Raw genomic sequence first — 15,038 nt, forward strand, 5'->3', positions numbered from 1 at the left:
TCGCTATACATTCACTGACTTCACCTCTCTCAAAGACCATCACTTTACTCTTCCCTACATTAATTTTGGTCTTTATTGTATGATCCCGGGCGAGTATTTGTGGCAGTCCTTCATCATCAGTCGATAAATTGGAATATTACCTGTAATGCTAGGTGTTTTAGGGTCGGCTTCCCGTCCCTCTAACGCCTAGTGTGTAGCTGGGTTCTCTTTCTAGACTGGAGCTTAGACGAACAAGAGAGAGGCAGGACACAAAAACTCGAGGCAACAACCTTGCATTTGTATTGCTAAATTCTACAGTGGAACGGGCAGGTGTCACAAGTACAGTTATGCTGAACAATTATAATTCTAAGGCTTAGATATCGGGTGTTAGTATTGCACAGGATACTGTTTAGGACAAGGTCGGGTAAGGTGAATAGCACTTAGGGGAGTGAAGCTAAGCACTACTATCTGGAAAGTCTAGGTTCTGTATGCTGGTGGAGTTTGTGACACTATTTTCACTGCTGGCAGGCTAACTGGTTTGTCTGTCGTGTCGTTAATTACTACTGATGCACTGGGGCCTCTGTATGATCTTAATGCGATGTGGAGTCACTATAAATGGTAGCGTGTTCACTTGAGACAGACCCTTATTTCACTGCCTTGTGGTGTTCACTTTTTCACTGTTATCTTACTTATTCCATTTCTCTTTTATATTATTACTGATGCTTTCTCACTGACTTTCAATATTCTGATAACTCATTGTTCTCCCCTCGTTTCACTATGACACGAACACTGTGCTTTCACTTTCACTCACTTTCGGGACTGGGCGTACTGGCGGTCAGGTACAAGGGCGGCGGGAATGGCTCAGCCTCACTACTGACGGGGCTGAGTTCCGTCAGGGGCCTCCGTATTCAGGGGGCACGGGATCACTTGTAGGGGCGTCCTCTCTCATCTGGTTCTGCTGGTGGCGAAAGGTCCCTAGGATTCAGGGCTCGGGGTGGGAGTCTGGCCCTCAGGGCTGGGGCTTAACAGCTGCCTGAACTTCTTGTTCAGGTGCCTGACGAAGGACAAAGATCTCTGGCGTCGGGGTGAAGGGATGTCCCGCCCGGGGGTCCTGGGGGTGGTCCGGAGGTCCCAGGGGCTGCGGTCTCCGGCAGTTGGGCATGCCGTCAGGAGTGGGTTGCGGCATCGGTCTCCATCGGGGTCCGTCAGGCGGGTCCTCTCAGGAACCGGCTGTAGTGAGAAAAGGCTGGTGGTAATTACAGGACCTCTCCAATACTTCGAGCTGGGGTCTCCCTCTGGGTCGTAGGTTGGTGGGCAGGAGTCAGCATCTGACGGAGGAGCGGCTACCAGCCGTCTCCTGCTGTAGGGCCTGGCTACTGGCTGTGGCCTTCTAGGGGCGCGGCTACCGGCCGTCACTAAGGCCCAGGTATTGGCCGTGACCTGGGGACGGGAGCGTCTACAGGCCGACTCAAGGGCACCTTCGGAACGGCTACCGCCCGTCTCCTCGTTACCTCCGGAGCGGCTGCAGGCCGTCTCCTGTAGGGGGTCAAGTGGCAACAGGCCGTCTCTTGAGGGGCACCTTCGGAGTGGCTGCCGGCCGTCTCCTCGTTACCCCCAGAGCAGCTGCAGGCCATCTCCTGTAGGAGGGTCGAACGGCTACCAGCCGTCTCCTGAGGGGCACCTTCAGAACGGCTACCAGCTGTCTCCTGATGAATGCGGGTGCGGCTACCGGCCGTCTCCTCGTTACCCCCGTAGTGGCTGCAGGCCGTCTCCTGTAGGAGGGTCGAGCGGCTACCGGCCATCTCGTCTAGGCCACCTTCAGAGCAGCTTCTGGCCATCTAGGAGCAGCTACCGGCCGTCTCCTCATTACCTCCAGAGTGTCTGCAGGCTGTCTCCTGTAGGAGGGTTGAGCGGCTACCGGCCATCTCAGGGGTGCTGACTGGAGCTAGAGTAATAGCTCTGCCCTGTGGTTGTTGGTGGTCGGCCACACACGCTCAACGGCTGTGTTCCTGGGGTCCTCAGGAGCCTTACCTCAAGAGCGTCCTCATAATATTTATTCTAAAATGGGTCTAATGCCACTTGTTAACTTATTATATTCAGGAGGTCTGACTCAGGTGTCTCTCATGAAAATATAGTGGCCCTCTATTTAGCAGATTAGTGTATTGGAAAGTTAAATCCAATTTTACTAAATTCAGTCTTTTTTCATAATTTTACTGGAATTCACAATAAAAAAAACAATAATAACTTTAATCTAAGGTAAACTTTGAGCTTTGCAAAATATATATATATTTTTTTTTCGTACCTCCTCCTCTTTAAGTCAATACAATTTTTTTAGAAAAATTTTTGAACACACTTTATTTAACCTAATTAAATTTACTATGAAAAATTACAGTAAAACTAAGCTTTATTTTAATTAACAAGTAAAATTAAGCCGGACAAAGCTAGGCTTTCCAATACACTAATCCACTAAATAAAGGGCCACTATATATTCATGAGAGAGACCTGAGTAGGTTTAAATGAGTGGCATAGGATCCTGCAATGGTGACGGTGGGTGAGCTCCAGGTCATAGGGGCGCGGCCTGGACAGACTTATGTCCCTGTCACCCGGAGTCCAGTCGCACTGTATTTGCTCCTCTGTGGGCTCCTTCTGGGGATGTTGGTTGCCCTCGGTGATACTGTACTGCATTTTACCATCGTCTTCTGGGAAAAAGTCACATCCCTGTGACTGGAGGAGGTAAACTTTGGTGTCGTAGGTGTGGTAGACTGGCTGTAGGTATTGAGGAGGGCATGCCAGGCTGTGGTGGCAGGATTCTCTTCTAGCTGAGAGTCACAGGTGATGAAGAGGGTGGATGGGTCGGTGGAGGAGCAGAGGAGTCGTAGGAGGTGGCGGGGTCCATGGACTTGATGTTTTTGTCCAAAGGGCAGCGCCCATACGGCTCGGTAAATCCTCATGGTGGTAGGTGTTATCTTCTGTGCAGGGCTGTGCTGAATGCTGGAGATGGACATCAAGTGTGGGTTTTCATGTCCGAGTGATGCAGCACACCATCTCTGGAGAGTGTAGGTGGCTGAGATTTGGGCCTGGTGTAGCATGAACGTGAGATGATTTAGGTCAGGGAAAGAGTGGGATTTTGCGGCGAGGTGGGTGGGGTGGGAGTGTGGGTGTATCGGGCAGGTGGGCAGGAGAGGCGGCCAGAACATTTGATGGTTGTTTTAAGGGTGGGTGTGGGCGGTGATGTGGGTGTGCAGTGTTGGCATGTGTGAGGTGTGCAGGGTATACGAGGGCAGCTGTGGGGCGGTAGGAGTGAGGGTGGCACGGGGTGTGGAGTGGGGTGTAGGCCTGGTAGGTTGTGGTGTAATGGATGCATGGGCAGCGCAGGTGGAGTCAGGTGTGTGGGATGGGGCAGGCGGGGTTGAGGGGGCATTTATGGGCGGCGGGCGGGGAGATTTGGGGCCAGGGGTGGGTGAAGGCTGGGGTGGGGGTGTGGTGGGTTGAGGGGGTGCAGGTGGGTGGGCAGGGTAGGCGTGGGGGATGGGGTGGTTGGTGGCGAGGAGGTGGGGGAGAGGTCAGGAGTTGGTGGTGTTGGTGAGCTGTCAGGTGAGGTGTGAGGCGGCGTGGTGGGGGGTGAGGTGGAGGACGCGGAGGAAGGAGAAAGAGAGAGAGAGAGACAGTGAGGGGGAGATATAGCAGTCATAGGAGGTAGAGGGAAGCGGAGCAGGAGTAGTGGTTGGGGCAGGGCTTGGGGCAGGGGTGAGGGACTTGGGAGTGTGAAAGGGGCATACATGACGGTTTCTGAGAGTGCGAGAAGTGCCGTGATATTCGACTGTCACCTGGTAGGGGTTAGGGATGCGAATGATGGTATAGGGCCCCATGAAGCGCGGTGTGTGCTTGTGGGGGGTGGGGAGCTGCGCTATCATAACAGTGTCGCCTGGCTTGTAGGGGTTGGAGGCAGTGTCGGGGCGAAGGTCCAGGTTGTTTTGAAGGTGGGTTAGCTGCCGTTTGAGATGGTGTAGTGGGTCAGATGTGGGAGCAGAGGTGGGGGCTGTAAGTGTTGCTGCAGGGGTAGGAGGAGAGATGTTTCCCCAAACACTCACTCGTACCGTGAAATTCCGTCCTCTCAGGGGCAGGAGTTGATGCCCCATTGCACGATTTTTACATGGGCGGGCCAGCCGTCATCTTTGGTGGCTTCTATCTGGGTACGAAGTTGATTCATCAACGTACGATGGCTTTGTTCACAGATGGCATTTCCTTGGGCCCAATAAGGGGACGAGTGAGAGATGTTTTAGCCAAATATGTGGGCTAGTTCCTCCCAGATTTTGCTGGTGAACTCTGGTGCGTTATCAGAGTGGATTGCCTGTGGAATACCAAAGTATGGAAACACGTCCCAAATCAGGATGTCAGCTACTGCAACAGCGTGGTGTTCTTTCACTGGGCAGGCTACGACGAATTTGGAGTACGTATCAATGAACGTGATCACGTACCGATAGCCTGATTTTGGGGGTAGAGGTCCCACTATGTCGATCGCCAACAACTGCCAAGGTTTGTGGGCAGTGATGTGTCCTGATGGGCTGGCGGTACGGGTGATGTCCTTACCCAAGGCACACACTCAGCAGGATTGGATAATGTCCTTGGCTAGGGTGGAGGGATTGGGTGCCCAGTAGGTGTCATTAAAGACCTGCAGGAGTTTTTTTGTGGGTATGCAGGTGTCGGAGGGCATCAAGGGTGGTGTCAGGGGCTAGGATGATATGCCCAGATGGAGTGAGCAGGTGGTCGCCCTGGTGATATAGCTTCTTGAAGAGATGCTGGGGGATCCAGGGGGGTCGTTCCTTATGATGCCACTGTTGGAGGAGGTCTGTTTCCGGCTGGATGGGATTGATGGGGAGCCAGGAGAGAGCATCCGCGTTGGTGTGGAATTTGCTGGGGTGGTACGAGATTTCATAATTAAACTCCTCCAGGGTTTCACGCCATCTGACGAGCTGGGCATTGTGCGTGTCAGACTGCCGCAGCCATTGGAGGAACTGGTGATCAGTGATGATAGTAACTTGAGTTCCTGATAGGTATGCCCGGAAGTGTTTGAGTGCCCAGATGATGCCCAGGCACTCCCTCTTAGTGGCAGCATAATTCTTTTCTGCCTTACTGAGGGTACGGCTGGCATAGGCAATGATGTGCTTGTGGCCCTCTTGGATTTGTGCGAGCACAGCGCCAATCACTATTAGGGAAACATCTGTGTAGAGTTGGAATGGGAGGGCATAGTCGGGAAAGGCCATGACTGGGGCAGAAACGAGTTTGTCCTTAAGTTGTTGGAAGGTGGCTCATCTCTCGTCTGTCCAGATGAACAGTTCTCCTTTACGGGTCAGGTCGTGGAGTGGCTTGGTAATGTGAGCGAACCCCTTCACAGAAAGCCGGTAATAGGACGTTAGGCCAAGGAAGGCTCGATTTCCGTGAACGTCTTGTAGTGGGGGTATGTCCGCGATGGCGCGGAGCTTGTCTGGGTCGGGAGATATGCCAGCCTGGGAGATGACATGTCCCAGGAATGAGACAGTTCTGGCGGCCAGGATGCACTTGGAGGGCCAGAGTTTGAGGCCTGCCTATCGGATTCGGGTGAAAACCCAGCAGAGGCACTGAAGGTGATTGGCCCAGGTCTTGCTGAAAACAATGCCGTCGTCCAATTAAGCTAGACAGATCTCTCATGTGAGGCAGCTGAGGACAGATTCCATTAGTCTTGAGAAGGTGGCAGGGGCATTACAGAGGCTGAATAGTAAACATTAAATTTATAATGTTTCCCGTTGCTGGTCGAGAAAGCAGTATTGCCTCTGTCCTCCGGTCACATTGGGACCTGCCAATACCCTGACTGGAGGTCAAGGGTGGAGAACTAGGAAAGCCAATGGTAATTGATGCAGAACCACATCGCGCCATCCTTCTTCTTCACGAGGACGATGAGGAGGACCAGGGGCTGGTGGAGGGGAAGATGACTCTGGCTATAATCATCTCAACCTGGCGGTCTTCCTCTTCCCGCTGTTTGGGGTTCTTCCGCCGGGATGGCAGTCGGATCAGTGGGCCCATCATGTGGATCTCGTGAGCCAGGTAGGTGGTATGTCCAATATTGGCTGGTCCCACCGTGAACAGATCCTGGAAATCCAGGAGTAGGCGGCGGAGGGTGTCTGATTGGTGGGCGGAGAGATTGTTAGGAATGGGGGGCAGAGGGGCAGGGGAGCAGGAGGGGGAGGAGGCACAGGGCTCGGCTTCCTCCATCTCTCTGACTATGAATCCTTTAGGGAGGGTGAGGGGTGAGGGGGCAAGGTTTGGCAATTCGGACTGCTGTGTGATGAGGGGGAAGGAAGGTTGGGGGCAGGAGGCAGGCCAAGAGGGTTCCGGGTGACAGGTGTTGGGAGAACAGGACGGATGTACCTGAGGGCCGGTTGACGGGCACCCAGGCTTCATGGTTTGGGGAAATGGTGACAGCGGAGGATATGGTGGCAGGGAATGAGGGAGGAGGGGAAGGGAATAGGGAAGGAGGGAGATCGCGGGGGAGAGGGAGGGGGGTATGGAGTCTTCCGGCCAGGGCCATGGTGTGAAGGTGCAAACAGCCCGAGGGGAGGGGGGATTGGGGGATTTCTGGAACTGGAACTGTCTGTTGCAGAAATCAATGGTGGATCCTAACTTCTGCAGCAGGTCCAGCCCCAGATATCCATCGTAGTTGCGGCAGGAAGGGTCAAACACGATAAACTTGTAGTGTATCGATGCCGGTTGATGGTGTCGACACGCAGGGCCTGTGTTTCCCCACGGTTCGGTAGGGGGCCATCCCCCACGTACCATAAATGATGTTGCTTTCTTCGAGGTGCTATTTCATTGGTAACGAGACCTGATATTGACATCCTTATCATATCGCATCACTACGACGAGATTGCAGCCTTATCAATGACTTTGTGTAAATCTACTGGATGTCATGGGGTAGCTCTAGAACCCAGGGATAATTTGCTTTAAGAGCGGTAGTTTGGTTTTACTATCCAGGTGTTGGTGCACCAATGGTGCTTACGTTTACTTGGACGCTCCAGCAGCACTACACCATTGTCCAACCGCTGGTCCAGCTTCGCTGTGTTATACTGTATAAATCTGTATCATGACACGGTGCATAAAGCACTCCTTACTTTACATATAAAATTGCATTAATCATTGAATTACTTAATGTTTCTTGTGGTTGAAAAAAGGACCTCATTCAGATTGCTGGGAGGTGAAAGTGTGTTCAATGGTCAGCCAGTATAGTCACCAGAACCGAGCCTTTGGTTGCTATTTTGGCAGAAGTGTAAGTAAATCGGTGAAGTGTATTACCAGACACCCTAAACAAACACATAGACTATACGCAAATTTATACTCTCTCGGCAGCACCACTCCACCGACATCTTGTGTAGCCTTGGCTACATACTAAAACCTAGTGTTATAATGGGAGACAACGGACAGACATGCATGATAAAGGAAATATTGCTCCCTCTGGATGAACAGTGTGTGAGTGTAGATGTGCCATTAAATAGTATAATGCGTCTGGAGCTAGGGAGGGCCTGAATGTGTAATACTTGTATGAAAACAAATGTATGAATGTTTTAAAGAGAATTTTATAAACGATGATCACTGTTTGTGGATGTTTGTCACAACAATCCAGAGTAATGAAATAGCACCCAGAAGAAAGTAACATCATTTGTGGTCCGGACACCTGTAACACCGTTATTTCAAGTATTATAATACAAGATATCCATTTATTATGCATTCATTATGACTCTATATACGGGTTTTATCCCCCCCTGTGTGGAGTACAATTCTCATGTGTGGGGAGGCTCCCCACATACAGCTCTTCTCAATAGGGTGGAGTCAAAGGCTTTTCGTCTCATTAACCCTCCTCCTCCTACTGACTCCCTTCAACCTCTGTCTTTTCGCCGCACTGTTGCATCTTTATCTCTTTTCTATCGCTACTTCAATGGTCACTGCTCCTCTGAACTGTCTGCATGCATTCCTCCACCTCTACGACAGGCGTGTAGCACCCGTCTAGCAGCAAACTCTCATCTCTTTTCTGTCCAACTCTCTAATGCAAGAGTTATCCGTTACTCCAAGCCCTTCATTTATGCAACAGGTCAACTCTGGAACTGTCCCCCTCTGTCAGTATTTTCTGCTTCCTTATGATCTCCAGTCTTTCAAACGCAGTGTGTCCAGGCATCTCAAAATGATCGGATCTTGAATTTGGCTCTCTCTTGCATCTTGTCTTTCCCTTGGAAGGAACAATAATTGCAGGCTCGTGGTCTTTGGTTCCTTCTTCCTCGCATTAAAAAAAAAAAAAAAATACAATACCTCATTACCTCCGCGTGATCCATCAGTACAACATTTTCGCACAACAAACCAATAGCTGTCCAACACTCAACGTAGCTATAATCCTATGCAACAGAACATCTACTTATACCATGGTTTGCGAATATAATGATTGTTTTTCCTCACAACAGAACAGACTGGATAATGCACAACATGGCATGACCGCTGTGTCACATGCATAATCATGAAACATTTATGGCCACCCTGGTTCAGCCACAAAATTTTTTACAGCAGTTGAGTCGCACTCTCAATAGACTCAGGCGAACCACGTTTCGAGACACCGGACATAACATCTAACATTTATGCTCAAGTACAGTTGTTCACCACACTATATGACGAACATTAAGACTCCAACATTCATCCAATACACGTTATTGCATACAGAGTTACAGATCACTTCAGAACATCTGTTTAATCACACCCTTCATCTTTCTAATCTAACTACGACGAAGTTTCGATACATGCGCCCCCACCACCTGTCCCCCCTCCCCTCTATTCCACCTCGCCTCACAGTCATCTGTCAGAGAAACAAGGGAGCCAGTAGCATTACTATTTGTTTTTCTCTCAACCTTCCACTATACATATGTGACAAACACTTGTATTTGCAGACAGGGTATGACTTGATAGAACATTGCCGCTGTGGGTACTAGATACTGTAGCGGAGGGGAAGTTCTGCCGGGTCTGCCCATTCACTTACTACAATGTAAACAAACACAGTGGTGCCACATTTCACCAAACACACCACCCCCTGTACTCGTTAGAAGTGTAGGTAACTGTACAGTGTGTGAGGTGAATTATAAAGATGGGGGTAGTGAGCACACGCCCAAGCGTGAGCGCTCGCGAATGCACACACACACACACACACACACACACACACAGTCCAGTTAGGCACCGTCGCATACATCATACACAAGTGTCATGTCAGGTGGCTGTGACTTAGGTCATCTACACTGACGTGAGGCATCGGTGACGTCACATGTAAGCAGATCACCCACATTTTCAAATAAACGTGCTGTACAGTACCAAGCATTCCCGGCCTGGGTCAGGGAACACATTTGTACTTCACCCTGAAAGGAGGGGAATGCATCCCTAGCTAAAATAAATTCGTTCACTGGTATAGTCATTTTATGACAGTTGCATCTCCCGTCCTGAAAGAATTAAACAAAAATAAGAACAAATCTACCAGTAGCAATCGTCCTTCGCCTCAGATCTCAGGCGACATCCACGTTGGCACGAGTGGCTCATCTCTCGATACGTGAAGCTTCAAAACAACAACAGTTCGAGCCGTGAGTCAAACTTGCCTTTGCCTCGCCTCAGTGACTGGCCAGAAACTTGGGCTGCGTTGGAGATGACCTGACCCGACAGTTTGTTTGCCCAGGAGGGAGTTTTGCCTGTTTGTCTTTGCCTCATTTAAACCCTTCGGCCAAGCGGTGTACTTGTTTATTGCTTCATTCAGACGATTTTATTCGGTATTAGGAGAGACGTTTCGAAGTGGGAGTTAGATAAAACTCTTATTAACCACTTCAACACGAGACATCCTTCCTCAGCTGAATACACTCATATGGGTGTAGCATAAACAACGAAGCTAAAAATCACAGGATTCAAAGTCTTAAACACTAATCTAACTCTGCTTTAGTCAAACATAAGGCACCTACAATGGCCAAACTTGTCCGAATCAACCCTAACCTAAAAAAAAAGAAAAAAAATACTCAGAACCAATAATCCAGCCCACACAAACCTGATCCAGCCTTACCTAACCTTGCCTAACCTGACTCTTCCTAACTTGGTCAGTATTGGACACGAGCTGGCCCTACACTTTGTTTGCAGAGGGATCGAGTTTGAGCTGTTTATCTTTGGCCTATTTAATTTTTTCAGTCCAATGAGTTTTTTTTTTTTTTTTTTTTTTATTCACTGTGGCCCATATGAACGAATGAATAAATGAATGAACAAGAGCAAAATCACCCTTGGTCACAACACCCAGCCCACGTTGGCTGAACTGGGTTAAACGAAGTTTTATGACTTGGTGGCAGCACCATTACCAAAATAAATGGTAACTTCTGAGATTTAAAAGTTTAAAATTTAATCGACCTTGAGTTAGCCCTTTCAAGGACATTCAAGGTCACATCTTAGGATTCCAACAGAATCTCCATATATGATTTCCCATTAGTGATTAATAGTAACCACGCCCCCATCTCTCACCGTTCATCTGATTTAAGCAAAATATGTGACCTTGACTTTGACTTTTGAAGGTCACCCTTACCCATGAAGGATTTTCACCAAAATGGAATTCTTCAATTCAGTATACCCAACACCTGTGCAAAGTTTGAAGATGATCTGTTCATTGGTTCCAGAAATAATCGAGGCACAGACTCACCAATAAATATACAAATAAACGCCGACGATCACATACAGTCTTTCCGCAAAGAATTGTGGGCGAGGTGAAAAATAAACCGCCAGGCAAAAAAGGCCATTTGGCGCTAAGGTAGAAAAAGACAGTGACAGAGAGGAAAGTGATAATATTAAAGGTTAACTGTATACGATAAACGAAGGAGACAAGGGGACAGGAAATATAAAATGGAATCTGAACTTATTTAAGCTGACATATTCTGACCTTACCAAACCTAAACTAACCTACATAACACACACACACACACACACACACACACACACACACACACACACACACATACCGCTAAAAATAATAAATAAATGAGAGAGAGAGAGAGAGAGAGAGAGAGAGAGAGAGAGAGAGAGAGAGAGCAAAATAAGGAAAGAAAAATAAAAAGATCCCAACACCTAAGGTGCTTCTACCCTAATTTGGCGCAAATTTCGTTCTTTTGCAGCCTTTGCAGGTGGATGTTGTGTATATGTACAGATGCCAGCACTCCCTCGTGTTACAGGGCACGAAGGTTTGAAGAGATTTGGCACCACTGTGATTATTTACTTCGAAACAGTCCACGTGAGTGAAGTGGAGTAACCTCGGTATAGATTCGTTAAGGAAAGATGTTTGTTGTATGTAAGCTTCATTTCGCAAGGTTGACATTTCAGCCCGAATTATTGGTGTAATTTACATTGTTCTACCTAATGATAATTATAGCCCTTATATGACGTACCATGACTGTCCACAGTTTTGATGTGAACTGACGTGTAATGGAGAGTGGGAAGGGAAGGAGGGTGTTCCCCAACTTCACCTGGGGTAAGGGGTAGAATCCCCCACATGGAGAGAGAGAGAGAGAGAGAGAGAGAGAGAGAGAGAGAGAGAGAGAGAGAGGTGCCGTAAGCTTCGCACATGACACGGTGAGACGAGACCACGTCTGCTTCACTACCTTCAATACGAAAACTCAGCAGTCCTGAACAATCGTAATATAATGAGTAACATCATGAAGTAGGTTTATATGAGAAATATATCATGATAAAAAGAGAAAACTATATGTTTCAGTTTATGTATTAAGGAAATATTTCGCTGTGTAATCATAAACTGTGGGTGAAACCATGCCCATGACTTGAGAAGGCACTGATCCAGACAGACTTGTGGATGGCAGCCTTCAGAGATCCAGGTCAACCAACTCTAGTAGTGTTAATCTTATCTTTATAATGATTATAACATCTTAGGCTAAAACACTAAATAACATAGTGTTTCTAGCATTAACACCTACACTGACACAAAAATTGATAATGGAGTTAAAATGCTTAATAACTAATGAAGGATTCTGATACACCAAATGAATGTGGTATATATATATATATATATATATATATATATATATATATATATATATATATATATATATATATATATATATATATATTATGTGTGTGTGTGTGTGTGTGCGTTTAGCATGGTTAGCCTTTGGCCTGATTTTCTGATTTTGCAAGGATTAAGCATACTACTTTTATACTTTACTCCTTTTATATCGCTTCCCTCTTTTTATTTATTTTTTCCTTTTTTTATAAGCTTATGTTTTGTACTTTTGAAAAAACATAGGTTTTATATTTATCCTGACACTGATCGATGATTGTTGTCTTTAAACTTTTAGATCCACTGATGATGGAGATTGTGTCTCCGAAACGTTTGGATTAATAAAGATGCTGTACATCACAACGTTGGTACTACTTTTCTTGGCAAGACTTAAGTTCTCAAGTGGAAGATCTATTGCGGATATTTTACTAACTAGATATGGCCAACCCACACTGCGATGCTATAGGAGCACTGAGAAGACAGCAGTCAGGGTCAAGAAAGGGACCTTATTTTTTTTTTTAAGGATATGTAGGGAGTACGGCCAAGTGCCTAATGTCATAAGATTTAAATTACATGATTCAAGGTTTTATGCCACATCCACATATAGATCTTGGCTCTTTCACTTTTTGGATGTTGAAATAAGGAAGCAGAAGAACAAACTGCTGAAACTTAATAGAGAAATTGATGCATCGAGATACAAGCTAAAAAACCTTGTTTCATACTTTGATTTCAAATGTCTCGGTGTAATCACTGACTACTTTGTGGAGAGAAATATCAGTAAGGTTATTGCTACACATTCACGTAAGCTTAGGGGGTTAGGAATTGACATCAATAGTTCAGTTGATATAGATAAAGTCATTTTTAAACTCTCTTCAAGGTCTTTGAGTAAGGATGAAAAGGATGTTTTGTCGTTGGTCTTGGATTTTGCTCTCCCTCCTCTTCGCTTAAACTATGTTAAATTCTTTTTACTTTTTGAGAAATTATGTTCAGCTTTAAAGAAATGCAACCTTTACAAGCAAGACTGGACTTATCTGTGGCATAATGTATCTGCCTTAGCTAAAAAATTCTTTTAAACAGAACTCTGCACATCTCAAAGAACAAAAAGAAGACTGGATATCGTAAGATTTTCAAATAGCTCAAAAATGATGACTGAATAATTATTGCTCGTCTTGACAAAGGATTGGGCGAAGTTATCATGAACAAGGATGATTATGTATTAAAACTTAATCATATTCTCAGTGACACCTCTAAATTTAAGGTCATCAGCTCTGATATTCCATCTGTCATCCTAAAACATGAAGACAACCTACATAGATTACTGCGAAGTATTAAATATACAGTAGGTGATAGTACGACTAATTGTTTGGATGCTTCTGGCTCATTTCCTGGTTATCTCTATGGTCTCCCCAAAGTTCATAAACCTAACACACCTTTGAGACCCATCATTTCATCTATTGGTACCTTCAATTATAACACAGCAAAATTTTTGGTTCCCCTGATCAGTTCCCTGTGTACAAATAAATATACTGTTCAAAATTCTGCAGAGTTTGTCAAGGAAGTCACTTCTCTGAGATTTGATCACCCTGTTACCCTGGCTAGCTTTGTTGTAGAATCCCTTTTCACGAATGTTCCCCTGCATGAAACTACTCGGCTCATCACAGATAACACCAGCATTTCTACTCTCACCTCACCTGGCTTGGACAGAAAGTAATTTTACAACCTGTTGGAGATAGCAACCCACCAATCCCTGTTTACATTTAATGGAAAACTTTTTACTCAGACAGATGGAGTGGCGATGGGGTCACCACTAGGTCCTTCATATGCTAATGTTTTTCTTTGCCACTATGAACAAACTTGGCTTAATAATTGTTCCATTGATCTTAAACCCATTTTTTACCGAAGGTACATGGACGATATTTTCGCTATATTTAAAAACCTGCTGATATTCATAAATTTATGGATTATATAAACTCCCAACATAAAATTCACTCATGAAGCTGAAAAAGATAAACGCCTTCCATTTTTGGACATTCTAGTTAACAATCACTCCTCTCACTTATCCACGAGTGTTTACCGGAAACCTACTTTCATTGGCCTAGGCACAAACTTCCTCAGTTATATTCCGTAGTTTTAAGATCAACAGCATTACAACGTTGTTCAACAGAGCGTACAATTGTTGCTCCTCTTGGCTTACTTTCCACTCCGAAGTTTGTTTCTTAAGAATCTCCTTTGCCAATAATAATTACCCCATCAGTGTTTTTGAGAAACTATTAAGCAGGTTTTTAAATATAAAGTTTTCCCTAATCAGGCCTGTTCACACTGTAGATAAGGAATGTTTATATATCAAGTTCCCATACTTAGGTTCATTAAGTTACGAAATTAGGAAAACACTAAACAAACTTCTCCGTGATTGTTATCCACAAATTAATTTTAAGATAATCTTGACAAACAAAAACACTATCGGTAGCTTTCTTAAGCATTCTTCTTGTCTTCACACAAACCTCCGGTCCAGTGTGGTTTATTTATTTTCATGTTCTAGCTGTCCTGCTAGATACGTGGGGTCAACCTCACGCTGGCTGCTCCACCGAATTCTTGAGCACCAAGGTAAATCCACTAGGACTGCAAGGTTCCTTTCTAAACCCTCTTATTTTTCTGTCAGAGAGCACTCTCACCTATCTGGTAACCCTTTCCCTTCCGCAGATTTTCGGATTCTACGAGTAACCTCATGTCAGTCCTGCTCTGACCTCATCATTGCCGAATCTATCCTGATTCATAAAATACGGCCCAGTCTCAATAATTCGACTACCGCTACCCCACTATATATATATATATATATATATATATATATATATATATATATATATATATATATGTGTGTGTGTGTGTGTGTGTGTGTGTGTGTGTGTGTGTGTAATGTATATATAAATGTACCATATGTATATATTATGAATGTATATATGTATGTATA

The sequence above is a fragment of the Coenobita brevimanus genome, chromosome 57, assembly GCF_032717465.1.
Source record: "Coenobita brevimanus isolate Jiangsu-jjx chromosome 57, ASM3271746v2, whole genome shotgun sequence".
In the NCBI taxonomy this organism is placed as follows: domain Eukaryota; kingdom Metazoa; phylum Arthropoda; class Malacostraca; order Decapoda; family Coenobitidae; genus Coenobita; species Coenobita brevimanus.